The sequence below is a fragment of the Python bivittatus genome, unplaced genomic scaffold (assembly GCF_059951505.1).
Source record: "Python bivittatus isolate LINGU-HERP-01145 unplaced genomic scaffold, Pbiv_v1 ctg000070_np1212, whole genome shotgun sequence".
Taxonomy (NCBI): Eukaryota; Metazoa; Chordata; class Lepidosauria; order Squamata; family Pythonidae; genus Python; species Python bivittatus.
This window is the reverse complement of record NW_028277034.1, coordinates 46,712,352-46,732,562: the sequence shown is the minus strand read 5'-3', so window position 1 is coordinate 46,732,562 and position 20,211 is coordinate 46,712,352. Positions and strand designations below refer to the sequence as shown.

Here is a 20,211-nt window from a genome sequence, read left to right as displayed (position 1 = left end):
GGTAAAAATAGGCAGGGAGAGAGATCTGTAACTATGATAAAAAGAAGCCATTGTTTAGTCAGGAACCTATTATCAAGAACATGTAATTGAAGCTGATTATGAAAGTCCCTGATAATTGGAAGGAGCTGAGCCTCTTTTGCATTGCAGTACCCTGTAGAGCTTTTTTTTGTTTTGTTTTTAAGGCTTTTAAATTTTAAATGAAACTACATCCTTTCCCCCTTCTATAATTTCTATTTTCAGAAGTAATTATCCTCTTTAGAAGTTTGAAGAGAAACAGTGTCTTGAAGAGAGAGAGTTATGAAATGCTATCTATTATAATATAATTAGCAAACTTGCCAGAAAGTAGATAGCTAGATAGCAGGGAATCGGAGGTGCTTGAGCATCAATGAAACGAAGAGTGATCAATGGATGTAGATCCCGTCTTCAAGATCCTGGTCTTTTCTAGATGTGTTGGATTTCAGTTTCCAGAATCCTCAGCCTGCCTAGCCCAGCTCGAAGGGGGCTGTGGCTGTGGCCTTTCTCCTTATCTCTGCAACAAATTTACTGAAGGTACTGTGATCTGGCCCAGTAGTCGCATTTAGATCCCAATCTACAGAAACTGCCTTTCACTCTGTTCCAAGCGTGCATATTTGTCAGTTGCTCATTTTTATGCCTCCTTTTTTCTTTCCATCTTTCTCCTATTTTGTTTTTAAGCCCAACTCTTTTGAAACTTTGCAGAATCGTGGCAGTAGGATCCACTGACTTTTGGAGACATCTTTTTGTCTCATGGTTTCTTAACTGCTTCTAGAAGAGTACTGTAACTTGATTTTTGATTCCTCAAATCTGATCTGCATTTCTTTTTATTTCTAATAAATGCCATGGTTGGAATTGAGGGCTGGCTGATCCTGTAGGTCTAGCTAATATATATGTGTATTTGTTAGAATTCCTTTCTTCACTGGCACATGCAGTCCTGTTATTTAGCATACTTTCACGTAAAAGACGTTATGGCCGTTAGAGCAGACGCAAGTAGGATTGTCTCTTTAATCTGCTACAATATAAACATTTGTCTGATTGAACATAAATTCTGAGCAGGATCTGGCAATAATTGCAATTAACTGAAGATGCACTTTAAACTTGTAAATAGTGGAAGTCAGTTGATAACATCCTTGAAGGAAGATTTTGATGAACTGTGTTTTGCAACAGAAACCTCGGTGGGTTTTTTGGTCATCTTTCTTGTTTATCTGCAAAATAAAATACTGAGCCATCTCTTACCTGAGCGTTTAAGGAAGCATGAGGGAAAATAACAGGAAAGTGAGGGGTTAATGCTCATGCAGTGCGCAACTGATGGTTACGCATGAGTGAGGTACAGGAGGCCTCATTTTACTAAAGCTGTCAGGAATCCACCTTCCTTTAAGCTCTCAGAGCAGAGAGATACAGATGTTGCATCATGTGATGCCCCCCTATATGGGGTTTTACATGACCTCCACCTGAGTCTTTCTTGCACAGGCATCCTGCTATTGATTTCTGGATGCACGCACACTTGAGTTCTAAGATACACATGCCTCCTTAAGCATAGGTGTGCTTGCTTGCCTGTACATATGTCCTTCCCTCCTTTCTTCTGTGAGTAGCAGCTTATTTGGGAGCTCAAGAGCTATTGCTGAGAATGGGATGAAGGTACTTTCTACCCCTTGGCAGAGTCATCTAAAATATAGAAAAGCAGGAAAACTCTCATTCTGTTGCTGATTTCATTTCTGGAATTAGAGCAAGAAGGGGGAATTGCTGAAGTCAGGGGTGGGCCCATACAGTTCCTTAGGACTTGCTACTGAGATAGCTTGGTTCCTGCTTTTAAGGTGGAAATCAGATGTTGGAAAGATTCCTCATCTGAGGTTGAGAGCATTAGAGGAACATTAATATGTTATTTGGACAGCTTGGGGACACCCACATAGGAGGACCATGATTCCTGTTTTACTCATGCTTTTTCAGGTATCTACAGGGTTGGCTGGTTTAAGAATTTTTTTTAAAAAATGGCACATAGACAGCTTTGATAAGGTATATTGCATTGATTGATGAATGGATAGTTGATTTAAAGAATGTATACGGTGCCCTTCTTAACCCAATAACTCTGGGTGCCTACAAAACTAGTACATAAATAATGTAAAAGTCATAAGGCAACACATAATTAATGACTGAGGCTCCTCATGAACAAAGCAAACACATATACCAGGCTCCACTAACATCTTGGACCCAACACTGAGGGAAAGGCTAGGTTTTCAAGGCCCTCAGAAGGCTCAGTCGGGATAGGCTGTTCTAAAGGGCAGTTGCTGTGACAGAGAAGGTTTGCGTCCTGGGTCCCCCTAGATGATATTGTTTAATTATTTCACTGAGGGGACTCAGAGCATGCCCAACCTGCTAGATCTGGTGGGATGGGCAGACACCTTTGGAGACAGGCAGTTCTGCAATAACCTGACCCTGTGTTATGCAAGGCTTTAAAGGTGACAACCAGCACCTTGAATTGCATCCAGAAGCCTACAGGGAGCCACTGCAGGTCACGTAGCAGCAGTTTACATTAAGTATACTGTGGTAAGTATACAAAACTGTACTTGCTGTTGCATTCTGGACCAACTGTACAGATAGTCCCTGAGTTAAAAACATCTGGGTTACAGATGACCCATAGTTAATAATGGAGCTTATTGTAGCAAAATTCAAGTTAAATACACAATAATTCAAGTTCATTATACAATACTACTTTACAGTATTATACAATAATACCGTTCTGGCTTACATACAAATTCAACTTAAGAACAGACCTTGGGAACAGAATGCGTTCTTTAACTGGGGACTACCTGTACTTTTCAAGCCCCATGTGGAGCACATCAAAATAGTCCTGGTTACTATATCATGAATGACCATGAGCAGAACCTTCCAGTCTAGGAATGGGTGTAACTGGCACACAAGATGGATTTGTGCAAAGGCCGTCCTGGCAATAGCTGCCACCTGCTCCTTGATCAGAAGCCATAAGTCCAGAAGGTCCCACAGTTGGTCCCATACCAACTCTGCCTGGGGGAGTGCAACCCCATCTGAGGCCCTAAAACCCACGGAAACTCAGTCTTGCTAAGGTTGAGTTGTAGCATATTTTTCCCATCCAGATGTTCACAGCGTCTAGGCACTGGGAATGAACTTTGACAGCATTACTTGGATGGCCCAGAGATGTATTAATTGAGTATCTCCATGCCAATGAATGACCTTGCCCAGCAACTTCATATTATAGTTTAAAAAAGAATATGGAGAAAGTTGAGCCCTGAAGTTTCCTACAGCAGAGGCCTAGGACTTAACTTCTTCCCCACTACCAACACTGACTAGAATCAACCTCCAATGAAGGAAGAAAAACCACCATAACACCGTGTCCCCCTTTCCCACCCCCCTAAGCTGGTCCGGAAGAATACCGTAGACAGTGGTATTGAAAGCCCACTAGAGGTCATCCATATATGCTATCAATCCTATCTCCTTTGCTTGAATTATAACTACTCTGTTTATGCCTGCATGTCTACTAGCCTCTGCACATTTCATGCAAATATGATTGTTCTGTTCTTTTAATGATGCTTCCCCCCTATAATAAGTAGCCATTCTGCAGCCATAAGGATATAGTTTTGTAGAGGCAAGAATGCTATCAAGGTAACTGAGTACAATATGGAGAAAAATGGGCTGTAGCAAATAATTCCAATTCTTAATTCCAAGGGAAGTTGGCAAAGCACATTTTTAGTTCCATTTAAGTAATGCTTTAAAAGCATGGATAGTGTCAGCAGTGCTAAATTAGACCTATGGACATTAGATTCAATTCAACATTATGGTGAATTGATGCTGAAATTTCTGGTTAGCTAAAAGACACCTATCCATGAACTAAGTGTTCAATGACATAGCAAATAATTTTATAAAGCCTTTGTAATAGATAAGTATGTAAAGCAAAGCACCCTAAACCTAGAGTTGTTTGAGGAAAGCAGAGCTTATAAAAGTAGTTTGATTTGTGTAGCAGCTTTTTCAAAACCTAAACAGATTTGGTGAAATAGATTTGTGCAAAATTCAGTTAAATGGTTATATTGGGTCTGTAATTGTGAATATTTTTTAAAAGGTTTTGTTCTCTGTACTTATTAAACATTTGTGTTATCCTGAGGAAAACAAAGTAATTATCTCCTAGTTTCTTCAATAGGTTAGAAAAGGGAACTCATATATGAAATACCATCAACTTTTAATCAGTTACAATTGTTAGGATCTCAATTCACTGGGATATTTTCAAAAGTAAATATTACTGAAATAACTTGGAGTTGCACAGGAAAATATCCAGGTCAGAGGTATTTTAAGGACCAGGTCAGAAGTATTTTAAGGACCAGTCTGGTTCTTATGAGACATCTTAATATTCATAGTTTGAATAAAGGCAAGATTACATTAGGAATATTCCTTTCCTTTCCTTTTGCTAGATGGTTTTGTGAAGCAGTGTACAACAATGCAGCCTGAAGAAGGCATATTAAAAGTAAAACATTTGTTGCTCAATTTGTAATCACACATTTCTCCTCAAATTTTTATTTTGGTACATCTCTGTGAGATAATTTAAACTGAGAAAGAGAGAGACTGGTTAAAAGTTACTGAGTGAACTCCCCAAGCTGACTGTGGACTTGAACCTGAGTCTCTCAAATCCATATTGTAGCCAGTTTATCACATTGATTGAGGATTGTCACAAGTCTCCTGGAAAGTGAGTTTGACTTCAGTGTCACCACTGAAAAGACTCTGTCGTCTACGCTCTGGTAAGAGGGTGCATTGAACAGCAATTCCATGATATAACTTTAGTTCATGAGAAAGTTCCTGCTGAAGAGATGGTGTGAATCCAGATATGTTGAAAATCAAAGAAGCAATTAATGTAGTTGTTGCTGTTTGTACACATGATCTATGTCTTTTTTTAGAAAAGGTACGTGCTGGATGTAAAATAGATGGTGATTTCAGGATGTTGGTTAGATTAATCATTTGATTTAAGGAAAGATTAAGATTCTGAAAATTGTAGGAGGCCAATATTCCATGGGCAGTACATACTGTAAAAGATCATTTTTTTTGTATTGACGTATGTTAGCTGCACGATTTCATTACTTCCACGACTGTTGCTAACAATGTGTGTGTCCATAACTCTAATTATGGTGAAGCCTGACAGGTGAATAGCTGCATGCCAACAAACGGACGCAGTAAGTTGGACGGGTGAAAAGCAAGTTTGTTCTCCCAAAATAAATTAAAGTGAATTTTTGTAACATTAAATACTATAGTCTGAGTGGCCTGTAACCAAAAAAAAAAAAAAAAAAGTGAATTTGTTGTATATAAAACAGCTTGGTTAAATGAAGGGATATATGGCAGGGAAGAATAGCAGTTGCACTTAGGTGGGTGGCACAATCCACAATCCACTGTAGTGGCAGTTTACATAGGTGGAAAGACTTTGCAGAGCTAACTGGAGTTTTCACTCTTGTAATACCAAGAAGCACCTAGTAATTACTCCTGCCAGTCATTTATGCTTTTATGCTCTTTCAGTATCCATCTTATTTTTACCAATGGGGAAATGGAGTTATGTTAGAGATGGACTGTCTTTTTGACCTGGTAGGTATATTTTTGAGAATACATTTTTGGTGTTCTCACAAAATGGTTAGCAAGTTAGTCACAAAATGTCAACCCATCAAAGTAGACCAGACTAAGAAACCAATGCCAGGTAGGTCAGTACTAATTTTTATTGTAACAGCTGTTGTAGCAGAATCTTGCAAATCTGAATATGCTTCTGCTCCCTCACGTTATTTTCATTTGAACCAGGGAGGAGCTTGTCTGGGAGGTTTTCTCACATTATTTCCTTGGCCTGGGCTCAAGCCTCTCATCTGACCATTGCCTTGGTAGCGTCTCTTCCTCCTGTCCTTCAAGGCCATTCCTATGCTCTACACAAAATTGCTGCCATTTTAGGCATGACATTTGATATAAAACAAGTCCTCCCTCCACCACCCCCAAGATGCTTCCTAGAACCCCATCTTATATTTTATGTTCTGAACAGTAAAGCAGCACTTCCAAACAAAGGATTAGCCTGCAACAACCCACTCTTTTCCCCTCCCCCTGCCAAAAAAATAATATCATTGGTCTGCATAGGACCCAAGCCATTCTCAAACTCCAGAAGATGCAACTGACGAGGAAATGGGGTTAAGATTCCAGCAGTCCGTTTATGCTGCTAAAGTAACTCTGTTTCCAATCACTTTCATCTTCAGTGATCAAAATTGACCTCACTCATTTCCTCTTGGCCCATCAACGGGCTGGTGACCAGAATGGTATCTTGCGGTAACTCCAAGCACAGTTTTTATAAATAAATATGATGCTGGCAGCTGGCAGTAGGCTTTGCAGCAGGCTGGCTTCTCACGTATTGCTATTTTTAAATAGGATAATAATTGTTTGAAAAGAGGTCAAGTGGGACAGGGACCTGTTGACTGTCAAGGAGGAGTTGGCAGACATGTCTATGCTCACAAGATATCTTCACAACCACAGTATACCAAGACGATGATTTTTGTTGTTGTTGATCACATTCATTACTTTCTAAGAGAAATAATACTGTTTTTCTGTTGGAGTTGTGCTTAATTTTCCCAAGAGTCACTAATGTAGGACAATGAACACTTTTACCTTTCTCTTCCTTCAACCATTACCAAGGGAGTCGCCTGCTTACATTGTCCCAGAAGACCCCATAGGAGGGCCTTAAGAATTTATTGTCCCATGTCTGCTTCTGGGAATCTCTCTCCAAATCTCTGTCCTGCTTCCTAAATCTGCCATATTGCAGCAGAATGATTATTCTAGGTGCTGATTTTTCTGCATCTAATATATGAGCATTGGGTTGTGACATTAAGAAACCTGATTCCCATGTCTGCCTTGTGCTTTGATCTCACTTGCTCTCCAAATACTGGTTTGGCAGGACATGGTGTTCTTGGAGAGAAGGAAAAATAATATTGTTGTGAATTCATGGTTTCAAAACTTCATGGTTACCATGCATTTTTAACAGGTGTGAAAACAATAAGTGTATGAGATTATCTAATCGGCCTGATTATAGGCCCAGCATCCAGTTTTTTAGCTGGGACATCAGTTACATAAGTGCTGGGGGGAAGAGCTGGAAGTGTGCGTAATTGTCAAAACTGCATAGAGAGAGCATTATTGAAGACTATTATGTAAGAACCCTTTTCTTGCATATATGGATGCGGTAGGAAATTGGAAGTGCTTTGGTTAGGGTGAAATGTTCCTGGAGTTGAGCTCCAGCAGACCACATAGACACCTCCATTTAGTTGGTTTGGCAACAGCATGGGAGATATATTTTTTTTACTTGCCCCTCCAGTCTGCGGTGTGGGATTTCTGGCTGCTTTACCAGCTCTGGCTCCATGTAAACTTTTTTTTAAATCAGCCAAGCCACTTAAGCATGGCCCCCTGCTGTGAAAAGTGATTAAATAGGCCACGCTAAGTAATTTTTTCCCTATCAAAGCCGTCCTTCATTTGCTGCTGCTGACGCACTGAGCATCGGGCACATTCTTCTTCTAAGCCATGGATTCTCCGATTGCTGTAGCAAATTCCCTGAAGAGTAGATAATTAATATCAGAGCCTCGCTACAGGTAACTGAATTCAGCTTGCTACCTTTTCTCTGGTCTTAAGCTGAATGGCGTGCTACTCGTTTGATTTAAAACGGCACTCACTGCTCTAAGGATGGAGGGCTGCATATTCTAGCAGTTTGTGTTGGGGGAGAACCATTTAGAAGGTCAAAGTTAAATTGAAGTGACCGAGGAGAATATTTATCTACCACTCAACTTGTCTCTGTACTTATTTTAGCCACAAGTTTGTTATAACTGAAAAATCATAACCCCTTTGCCCAAAATACCCAAAATAATAATAAGTTTTTGAAAGTATCAGAGGTATCTACAGGGTGTGGTCAAAAAAGTCAGGATGGCTACCATGGTGTGATTGACATTGACACTTTTAGTGGGTGTAAAAATGGGTAGAGTTTTGATCAAACCATTGCAGCCACGATCTTGCTTTTTTTTTTTTTTTTTTTAACCATACCCTGCGAACACCCCTGAAAAATATTATGTTGCTTTTACTTGAACTGGCTATTTTTTCTGAGAATGAATTTCCATAAATCTCATATTTAAAAAGAATATCTCTTCATTGTTAAAGCACCAAAATTTGTTTTACAGTTAGACGCTTAGCTTTTATGAAGACAGTTTTAAGAAGCTTTCTCTCTTGCTTATCAGGATTTTTTAAGAAAGCAAATTAGAAAAAGAGGCAAGGGTTTCAGAGAGAAGGTTAAAAAAAAAAAAAAGCTGAAACTAAAGTTCTCCGAAGTTTACACGGAAATTATTTCAGGACTAAGGAATTCTCAACACAAAACTCTCTTCTCTGAAAAACAACAGGCTTTATGACAAAATTGCAATGTTCCCAGGCAGATGAATCTGTGTGGAAATGACTTACTGAAGTTATAAACTTTTTTCTTTTTTAAAAAAGGCTCCTGTGATTATCATTAGAATATTTGGAGCATTATAGTCCATACCAACCCTAGGGTAGCCAATCATTTTTATTACTGGTCCTGCTTCAATGCCTTAAGCAGCACACTGTCAGCTATGAATGAGAGACAGTAGTTTTTGTCCTGGCATCGAGATAAATGCTTAAATCAAAAACCAGGTTAATTTATATGGCTTAAATTCCTACTACAGGTAGTAGTGAGACCAGGAAATAAGAACAGCATAACTATAGGCATATTAGGAATGTGGTATTATTAATAACAATGATGCATTGTTATTATTAATCTGCAATTAGATTCACAGTCTAAGACTGGTAAAGACTTGATAATTCAAGTCCTAACCAAGGACCCAAGGATTATTAAGGTTATTATTATTTATTAAACTTGTATCTGCTCAACTCTCAATGACTCTGGGTGGATAATGTAAGGACTTTTAAAAAAATAAGCATTTTACAGAAATTTAAAAAACACAAACTGTTATTGCATAGTCACAACCTAATATATATAGACCTCACCTGGGGGGGCTTGACTGCATGTCACTGCCGTTCTTGAGTGACTGTTCCTCCCCTGCCCCCTCACATAATAGCTGCCATGGATGGTATAGCTAGTTGGAAGTTCACCAGAATGTAACCTGTCACACCCACGCCCCCAGATGGTCCCTTGTATTCTTACTTATCTTTGTTCTTTTTCTACCATTTCCAAGCAAACCATCAAGCTGCAGCTGTCCATTTTATTTTATGCCTTTGGGTTTCATGAGAGGCTTAGCAGCATTCTTAAAAATAAAGGCAGGAACCCCCACTGTTGCTACCTCACTGGAAACCCCAAAGCTCCCTTAAGGAAGGAAAGAAGAAAGAAGAAAATTGATAAGAGAAATCCGAATTTATTTATAAAAAATAAATTTTGTATTCATCTATTAGATTTCTTTTTTAAGTTGTAGTGAAACTGTATTTGGGATCTTGCTTTCCTACCCCTACCTCCCTTTGAATGGATTTGATCCTTATAAAAATACCTTTTTTTTTTAATGATGCAAATTTTCCCTGTCTGGGTCCAGATGTTTTTGCTGCCAACCACGAACTGCTTATGGAGTGAGAATAATATTCAGGTAAAGGAATATTGAGAAGAGAAGAGTCAAACCTTCTTCCCTTGCTATTTCTAACTGCTTCAGATGGTTTTCTCCCAAGCTGGTTCACCAGAGCAACAGGACATAGCTGTGATGTAATGAATGGAGACCTACTGTGCCCCATTTCAGTAGGCCAGGGGGTCTATCTTCTGGGCTGAGAGCTGCATTTGGCTTTTGAATGACAGGTTAGAGAGCAGTGGATCGGGCTAGGACCAAAAGTAAGTTTTATTGAATGAATTATTAATTAATTATGATTTACCCTGTGACTCTTTGGACGTAAAAGTTGGACTTTGAAGAAGCAGGATAGAAAGAGTTTTGATCTCTGGTATTGGAGAAGACTCCTGAGAATCAATCCAGAGTCCTCACTCGAGGCAGAAATGGCCAGGCACAGGTTATCATATTTCAGATACATTATGTGAAGGCCCAACCCCCTTGAGAAATCCATAATGCTGGGAAAGGTGGAAGGAAAAAGAAGAGGATGACCAACAGGAAGATGGATGGACTTGATTATAGCAGCGATAGGTGCAGCACTGGAAGATCTGAAAGGCCAAGTTGGGGACAGATTATCCCGAAGAAGGTCCATCTGTGTGGTCACCAAAAATTAACACTGACCTGATGGCACATAATTTTAAAAAAATGACATTTTTTAAAAAAAAAATTATGTTCCATAAAAAAAATTTATGTTCCATTAATTAAACCCAGTTGTTATGATTACTCCCAACCTTTTTCTTCTGTCACATTAGAAATTACAATCTGAGAACAGTTTTTAGAGGACTTTCTTTTATTTACAGTTTAAAAAAAAATCCTGAAAAAAATGTGCATGTTGCCTGATTCACCAGTCTCTGCCCCCCCCTCCCCGCAACGTAGGGGCCTGAATGCTGCATGCAGGCTAGGCCTTCAGTTATGAACCTGTGCCGTAAACAGAGGTGGCCCGCTGCTTTTCCTTCTCATTCCCTTTGGCAGGGTCCTCCTACGCTTAATAGCTGTCAGACAAGCAAAGTTTTGGCAAGTAAATTTTTTTCCCAGCATATCCCAGCAGCAGCCATGTGGGCGGAAGGTCCCATTCGGTGTTCTGTCAGTCACTCCAGCAGTTAAGGATGGAGGAGATCTGGGGAAGGAGGGAGTGGAAGACAAAAGGGTGACAGCCCTGTAAATATTTGATCACCCCAACTCTCTTATGAAGCTGACTGCTTGCTGCAGATATTTTTTCTTTTGTTGTCTTGCACCTTTGATGTGCTAATTAACCCTCCCCCTTTGACTGAATGTAAGCACATTCCATCCTTTGTATTGTGCACTCTCCCTTCTCTGTTTTGTTTTGAACAGCCCTGCTGAGATACAATATATTTTGTTCCTTAAACCCAGCAAACTGATCCAACAAAGATAAATCCTTAGAAGCTTACTCCATGAGTTAGGGCACAATGCCTGGAAATATCTTCCCCCTCCTGAGACCCCAACCCCTGTCAATCAGTCTCTCTCAATTTTAATTATTTTACACATGGAAGAGTAAGTTAAACATTACCAATTTCCCTCTCCTTATCACAAAGCTCCCTGGGATGGCATATTCCCCCCCCCTTTTTTTTTGCATAGCTTGTCATTTACACCTTTTCAGACAGTTTACTATCTGCATAGGATTTAGTAGTAAATGGGGAGATTTGGTAATTTCAGAAGTATACTAAGATGTTTGAGTTTTTCTTTTTTCAACAACACTGAAAACTTTCAGCCCCTGTTAAATTTCATTTGAATGTCTGCAGTCTATTCCCATTTTCTATCTCACTGTAACTAAATTCAGGTAATTTCAATCTCAGTGACTCTGCACTCCCTCTTTTAATTTATATCTTTTTTCTTCACCTCACCTAAAGAAGAGTTCTAGGAAGCAAAAAGTTTGCACCTTGGTTTATAAATGTAAGCTAGCCTAGTTTTTGTTTTATTCGTTTTACAGCTAATTCTGCCACTTGTTTAAGTATTTTAAGCTTGCCTTTCTCTGTGATTTACTTTTTTGTGGGAGAGGTTGTAGTTGCAAGTTAAACAAGATCCAACCTATGCTACTCCTCAGCCGGGTTCACCAGTCACCCTTTATACATACTGTCCTAATTTACAACAGGTTGTGAAATACTGAATCTTTTCAATATTGTTAGACACAAAGTGCATATGTTCTATATCTACACAGCCAGAGTAAAAGGTATCTCATACTTGAAACAGTCCCGAAAGACCTAGAGGGGATTTCTTAATCTTGCCATGCTAAGATGTGTCCATGAACATTGTAATAGGGGAAGCTCAGCACAGCTGCAGTGAGAGAGAGCAGATGGTCACCTTGACTGGTAGATGAAAAGCAGCAGGAGTTGGGGAGTGCCAATCATCCAGGGAAACTAGACTGAGTTTCACATCTGCATCAGATGATGTGCAAATATTTTGAATGGTGGCTTTTCATTGTTAGAAGTCCTCCCATCAAGATTTCAGTAAGTGTGACTAGTGGGAGTTTGTCTGACTAATCTCACGACTAACAGTTGGGATTTTATTTAATTTTATTTAAATAACCTTGGTTTTTATGAAAAGATGGAAGGAATGGCTTTGAGAAATCTGAATCTAGTGCTTCTTGTGGCAGGACAATTGTAGCTTTAATGAGAAATGGTTATGTTTGATGGTTTTCTACTGTTACTTATTCCTTAACCTTTAACAGGAAAAGGTGCTGTGTATTTGACCAGAAATATGAGGCATGTATGTACGTTTTCTAACAACAACGCTCTCCTTTCTTTTCTTTACTGCTGCAAGAATGGAGCTAATGGCCATCAATACAACTGGGCAGGGAACAAAAAAAATGTAGAATCATTTTAAAATCATAAATACTGCATGGACAATGTAAATATGAGTAGGAAAGTACTTCTCTTATAGTTTCTTCAAAAGAAACACTGACATCTCAAAGGTTGAATGTTTCAAAATGCATTCAAGATTGAAATATAAAATCTGGAACCTTTTGAATAGATTGGTTATGCCAGATAATGTTAATTTGTGGTGACTGTCTTGGTTCCTAGACACCTGGACAATACAAAATACAGTGTTTTGTTGCTGATGTTACTAAATTTGTATACATACTTTCAAACAAAGTTAATTCACAAAATTAAGATGAAATTGTAACAGTTACAAAAAACAAAACCAATAAATAAAACTATAAATATATCAGGTATATAGTAGTATCCCAAATAACTAAAGGCTTGGATGAAAAACTATTTTAAAAGTTTGACAGAATTGCATTACTGAGGGTGCCAGACACACTTCCAGAGGCAAGAATTTTCAGAACTTGGTGGCACATCTGAAAAACATTTAGCTGGTCTTCAGCCATTTGCAAGCCTCCTTACAAAATTCTTAAAAGTTATGCTAATCTACATCAGAGGAGAAACACCAACAAATACTCAGGCTGTAAACCATTTAGACCCTTATATGTCAGCAACAAAACCTTGAAGTAGTCTTGGAAACAAAGTTAATTATAGTCCTTAATTTGAATATCAATAAATAGTGAAAACAATTGTCATAGTAGAAACTGTTTCATTCACCCCCTATTTAACTTCTGTTGATAGCATTTTCTGCTCAGCACAGTGAGTAATGTGAACTCTTAGGTGCTACTAAGATGTTCCCAGTGAACATCTTAGGTTTGCCAAATATTCTTGCATTAAGATTCATATAACTGCAAATCCATCTGTGCAGAGAACTCTTCCCATTGAAGTCAGAAGGATTTTTGAGGGAATGGGATGGTAGTGGGCAATTTCAGCAGGGTCTGAGGCTATAGTCAAACAGTCCATTCCATGTATTTGCTCCCTAACAACCCAGTGAACCATTTTGGATATATTTATAAAATAACATTGTGTATACAATTTAAATAAATATTGTAAACATATTGTTTGGATAATGATGATGGATATTACGTATTGAAAGGTCTCAGAAGCTGTTTTCCAGTAGCATGCAGTTCTTAATGGCTACAGTTCAGTTTTTCTGACTTAGACATCTTAATTTTAGTGCTTGAGAATTGACAGACTAATTTGTTGAAAAACAATCCTTAGCTTAAAATGCCTCAGACCTGCTATATTTATGCATGTGCCACAGCTGTCAGTTTCGGTATGCTAAAATATAATGCTTGAACCACAAATCTTGCACCATTTTGGAAAACGTCTTCTTTAGCATTTGGGTATTTGAAAGAAAAATAGAATTGAAGGCAGGTCTAACAGTTTGTTTCATTCAGTATACAAAACAGAAACGTGTTATGATGCAATAGTACTTCAACGTTTTCTACTAGCCAAAACTGTTTATACAGAACAATTAATGATTATTATTTTTCTAAAGTGTACTTTATATAGGCTCATACAATTACAGCTTTTAGTTTTTGAGTTTTTCTTCCACTTGCAGGGCTATCACATGAAATAAAAATGTAACATTGATTTGACTGGTAAATACATAACACAAACTAAAAATCAAGGTGAAGTAGGATATCATTTCCACTTATTTTCAGATGTACATCATTCCACTTATTAATAAGGGATATAACTGAATATGGACTAATGGGATGTGAAACATTTCCTTTTTCTTTCAGTGTAAATACTTGTTATGCATTCTAAACTGGTTTTAATTTTCGCCTCAATTACTTCTTTGCCCCACTCCATCCCCTTCTTTTGCAAAAAGACTGTATGAACATTTAATACATACATAGTTTTGGGGGTTTTCTTACCTTTTGGAAGATGTGGGGGGATGGGAAGAATTAATTGTGTTTTGGCAAAACAGGGTGGGATATGCAAGCTAATAGGGAACTCTTGCTGTGTCTTTATCCCAGATGGAAACAAGACATTGTTTGATAATATTGGGGCGTTGAAAAAGGCTGTGGCAGATTATAAAAAGGACACGTTGACCCCCTTTGGGTCTTTCGAGACAGAAGGAGGTTGGGATTTTCTTTCCTTCTTCTTTTCTGGCCTGGGAGGAAAGATCATCATGTTTCTTCTTACAGTCTTTTGTATTCTTTTTTTGGTCTGTTTAGTTTTCCTGTTGATTCAGAGATACATTTCTGCATCCACAGGGTCTTCATCTGTCCCTCTGATGGTACAGGCCACCAATCAGAATATTACATCTTCTAGTTTTTCTCTGACCCCTTATCCATTTCCTATACCTATCTGCAACTGACCTCGTTTCAGAACTATCACATGTCCCTTCTTGGACAACTTCTCCTTCAAGTGTTCCTGAGAATGATGCTATTTATGCTACCATTCCTGACATTGACACTGAGGCTTTGTATGCCACCATGAGACAGATTCCTTCCCCTACAATTATGGCAATGGACACTGAAGTGGAACATCCCTATGTCTTCCAATATCCCTGATCCGTTGGTAATCAATTACTATCACTGCTTAATAGCTTTAGCTACAGTAACTAAGTAGATTCCCTTGTTGATCTTAAATCATAAAGTGTAGACTTATGTAATAAGTAGTTTTTCCCTGTTGATCATAAATCACAGGAGTTGCTGCAGCTCTTCTCTGGTATGGTGTTGTCCTTAAGACAAGAAGTGGGGATTGTGAGAAGAAAAATGTTAATGGCTTGAAGTTTATTTCAATATAATTATATTTTGTAATCACATTTAATAAAGGCAAGGGCTAACTTGGAGATGACCTTTGGGGCAATGACAGGAAATAAGTAAAACTTGCAAAACTAGGCAAAACTGTTAAATAAGCAACCTTGGGTATGGGAACAGACGTGACAGGGACAGAGGGGACAGGAAAGTGTGGTGAAATTAGCTCTGGGAACGTTACGATTCAGTTGAAAATCCTGAGAGACATGATTGTGGTTTGCGGTTTTAAAGGATAAAAAGGATTGCATCCAAGGGGTCGGGACCACTTGGTCAAGCTGTCTACCTGACAGCTCAGTCCAGCTGGTCCGCATTGCAATGTGAATCTAAGTAAGTCCCTTGTATGCTATTGATTGAATTTTACTTGCTTGTTGAACTAACATTTAATAAACTTTCTAGAACTTTGAAGTGACTTGTTTTATGGCGTGTATGTCTCCCATGTTTAACGTGGTTTTTCCCTGACAGTAGTTATATCCTAAATAGACCAGAGCTTAGCAAAATATATTAAACTGTTAGTAGAAGCTCAGATGGGAACAGTAAAGGCAATAATATATATTAGTTTATTCGGTCAGTGACCAGCAAAATGGTGTTAATTTGGCTTCAGTTCCTCCTTCAATCCATAATTGTCTTTAATACAGCATGGTAGTCACAAGGCAGATATTTGGAAGATATGTAGGCAAATGCTTAGCCTATTTTGTGCAGGCATAGTAATAAAAGAGGCAGTGCAGTATTTCTGATTTGAAAAAAAGACAGAAAGTAGGATTAGGGCAATTTAAGCAGTAGTGAAAGGGGCAGTGGCAGCATGCATAGATAAGCCTGTTACCTCCATAGTAGTTACTTGATTTAAAATTTGAAGCAATGGCCCAATTTATCTTTCCATAAATAACACATCAGTGATATTCCTTATTTTACCCTGGAGAAAAATCAATCTATATGGTTGCCAAGAGTCAACAGCAAGTTGATGGCACATAATCATTATTCATATTCCTCATTAACAAAGAAATGAGGTGGCAATTTTAAGCCAATCTTGGCTTTAAACTTGTGGTTAATTCATCTTCTGGCCTCTACCAGACTTCTTTCCATTCCAGTTTGGTTGATGTTACTATTTGTGCCATGAAGCAGTTAATTCATTCGCATTTGAATCTTGACCCCTCCAGTGGAAACAGTGTTCTTTTTCCATGTTTGCTTATTAATTCAAAATTCCTGTGATTTTAAAGCAGAAAATAGTTCCTTTGGCCTCTGGGTGGACTGTGCAGTCAAATTGCAGCCTTTTGGTGGCTTGATGTTGGTATGGTTGTGGTTCCTTCAGTTCCACTTCATGCTAACGTTGGCACAGTGCAGAAAAGCTTAAGTGTTCTCTTGAGAAGGTTGCTCATAATGCTAGTAATTTTTACACATTTGCTAGGGTTGTGCCATTTTGTATAGATTGAGTGTTGGAACTTCTTCTTTCTCAGAGTAAGATATCTTGAAGGGTGCGCTTCAGATGTGATAAATGAAATATCCACAAGTATATCCCAGCCAGCAACATATTACATCTAACTAGCAATCAGTTTATATGCCATCACCCTAATTTTTATTGCAGAAGAGAGCAATTCTTCTTCACCCATAGGAAAGTTATAGCAGAACTTCCTTGTCCAGCCTGAATTCAGGTGAATTATCTACTTGGTCCTGTAACCAGTGGACTAAACTAGTAAACTTCCTCGTTGAAAAATATCTAAGTAGTCTAAAAAATGAAAATAAGAGGAAGTTGCTCTAGCAAAAGAATCTAGATTGTATTCATATGGAATTCACATTTTTTAAAAACATAGAATACTTATACCTGGTTTTTCTGTTTAGGAAGACATTCAAAACAACCATTAGCTACTGCATTTGTGTGTAAGAACCAACACAGTAAAATAGTCACACTGATTGGAAAATACATCCTACAGCAAATAACTCTCTCTTCCCCCAAACATCCTCTGAAGCAAAGATTGCAGTAGTGCATGGGGACCTGTTTGCAGAGGAAGACTGAATGTCTGGTGCAGTGACCAAAAAAAGCATTCCTATTCTGAATGCCCAAATGCCTGATCTTTGTGGGGAATCTTAGCATATAGATGGTGTCAAATGATGACTGGGTCCGATTTCATGGAGTAAAAGCTGTCTTTATTGATAAGATTCTCCCAGCATGAAAATCTCACCAAGTATCTCCATGCTCAACTGTACACTGGTAGTTACTTTACTAGTATTTTTAGAAATACAGTGGTACCTCGGGTTACGAATGCCTCTGTTAACGAACTTTTCGGGTTACGACCAGCTCCGGCCGCAAAAATTTACCTCAGTTTGCGAACTCCGCCTCGGGATACGAACAGGATACGCGGCCATTTTCCTTCCCATGACACGGTCCGTGGCCATTTTCCCTCCCGTGACATGTGGTCCGCGGCCATTTTCCGCCCCTGACACATGGTCCACGGCCATTTTTCCGCCCCTGACACATGGTCCGCGGCCATTTTCCGCCCCTGACACGTCCGCGGCCATTTTCTGCCCCTGACATGTGGTCGTAGGGAGGGGGACTCTCCCTCCAAGCAATAGCCGCCTCCCTGTCCTCCACGCCAGAACGGATTAACGGTAATTACATTGAACCTTATGGGGAAATTTCCTTTGGGTTGCGACCAATTCGGGGTGCGACCAGAGTCACGGAACGAATTAAGTTCGTAAACCGAGGTTCCACTGTAATGACAGTTGCCAAACATTGCTACTGTATGTAGTAGTTAGAGTAGCCTTCTGAAAGAAAGCTCTTTATGGAGCTCACTTTCAGTAGATATGAGTAGGACTGTTTATCAGTGTAACCTCAACTTTACAGGATTGTTATCAAGGGGAGGAAGGGGGGCCAGATGAGTATGCAGAAATATTACTTTGGGTATCTTTTATTGGGAATAAACTTTGGCTATTAGGAATGAAAAGGTGAGCTAAGTTTATTTAATGATAACCGCAATCTCTGTTTGCCATCACGGTTGATAATTTTGTGGAAAATGTATAACTCTGCATGTGCAATTTGATGGACAGAAAAGAAACTTAACTGAAGCTCACTGCATTCTTTAGTGTAATTTTGATCAGCAGAAAGGGCTGTAGATGGCACAAAGGTATTGGCAAGAACTCACTGCGCTTCGTTGCAGTGGAAACATTCCAGATGTCTATCCAGTCTCTATTTGTAAGTATACATTATGAATTTAATCTGACACCAACAATTAAAAAAACACCATGCAATCCAGTCTGTAAGGTTAGGCTGAAGCCAGGGTATGTGATCAGCTTTCCTCCCCCCCCCCCAGCCTTTGATTGCAATCTTAATCATAGACACTAATGTTACTGAACTCGATAGGACCTGGGAATCCTTATTGATTAATTCCTTCTCTGGTCAAGCTCAGCTCCTGATAACTACATGGACTCTTTTTTTCCCTAGGTAACAGTATGGAATTATTTTTCTACTGTCTTTTCCATGATTTTGATTTTTTTAAAGTTTTTACTTTTCAGTCTAACTTAGGGTTCTGATAGTCGCCCATCCTGGTAGTCTGAATCTGTTTAGCTGTTTTCAAGATCAGTCAAGGTTGGCTGAATGCTACAGTATTAGCACCACTAGGCGTTGTAAATTAATATAGCTAAAAATGTTGGAAGCAGAAGAAGAGTGCAGATCAGATTGTGGTTCCCATAGAACAATGCCAGGTTTCTTATATAACATTGTTTTCTCCTGATATTGCATATCTGTGTTTTCTTCTTGTGTTGATAAAGGAATAAATCCTTGATTTAAAGGATATTGTTCACGTGTATCAACATTCTGAGGCTTTTTCATTAAAATGAAAATGATTGAAAAGACTGCAGCTCCTTTTTCCTTGCCCCTGTTCCCTGCATGTAGTAAAACTGCACATTCAATCCAAGTATGAAAACCAAAAGAGGCCATTGTTTGGGGAACAGGATTTGTTACAGCTTTCATGATCTCGGCAAGAAAATTGCTGACAAACCGTGGCTTTTATGTTAGGATAGGAGCTTAAGAAAACACTGAAATTTCATTATGGTCAATGCAAAGTGAGCCTCTTTACAGAGAGCATTCCCTCACCATTTGCTATTATTTTCCAAGTGATCAACATCTGCATTGGGAGGGGAGGTGGAAAACTTGAACAAAGAACTCCAAAGGAAGTATGTGGAGAGAGACTAATCCTAAACCACTAAGATCTTTAAAACCAACAATGACAATAGGCTGTGATCCAGTGATGTTGCAAATATTGGTGTTATGTACTCCATCTCAATTAGTAATTGGAGTTTCTGAGCCATCTTCGAAGGAGACAGCAGTAGCTTGAGCAAAGATGATTGAAGGAGAGGAGGTGGTATATATGAAGCCATGTAGAAAGATGCCACAGGTCAGGGCTATTCTGCAAGCGAAATGTGAACCCTTCCTCCCCCCCCCTTTTTTTTTTAAATTTCTGTTCTGAAAACCATAATAGAATATTTAAAGGGAGGCAGATAGAATGAAGCATTAGAAGGGAAAACACCAGTTCATCAAGTCATGGAAAACCCTGCTTTGGGGAAGTTGCAGAATCCTTTTCTTTTCTTTTCCTTTTTTTAGGTCTTTAAGAAAAGATTGGAAGTAGAGCAGCATTTAAAAGAGACCTTTTATAAGGTAGTAGAGTAATAGCTATTTTTCACAGGAATGTAAATATCAGGGAATTCAGCTGTTCTTGGATATTCCTGTGTCTTAAGGAACAAAGACAGCTGTTGTGAAATTTGTGAAGGTAGATGTGGAGTTGTATAAGGTTTAGAAAAGCCAGGGAGCTGTTGCATAGATCATTACATTCCTTACCCCTCCCCAATTGCCTACCGTGCCAGACAAGTTATGTAAGTTTCAAACTAGAACTAGATCTTGTATTGCTGTAGTAAGCAACTCTTCTTTATTTCATTCAAAATATTAACCTCTTCCATTCACTCTGGGAG

At 38.8% G+C, this 20,211-nt stretch overlaps 1 protein-coding gene across 5 annotated transcripts in view; it reads left to right on the top strand.

Moving 5' to 3' along the window:
* AFF1 (ALF transcription elongation factor 1) overlaps window positions 1–20,211 on the top strand; it is a 147,205-nt gene that overhangs the window by 44,072 nt on the left and 82,922 nt on the right. The window lies entirely within an intron of this gene.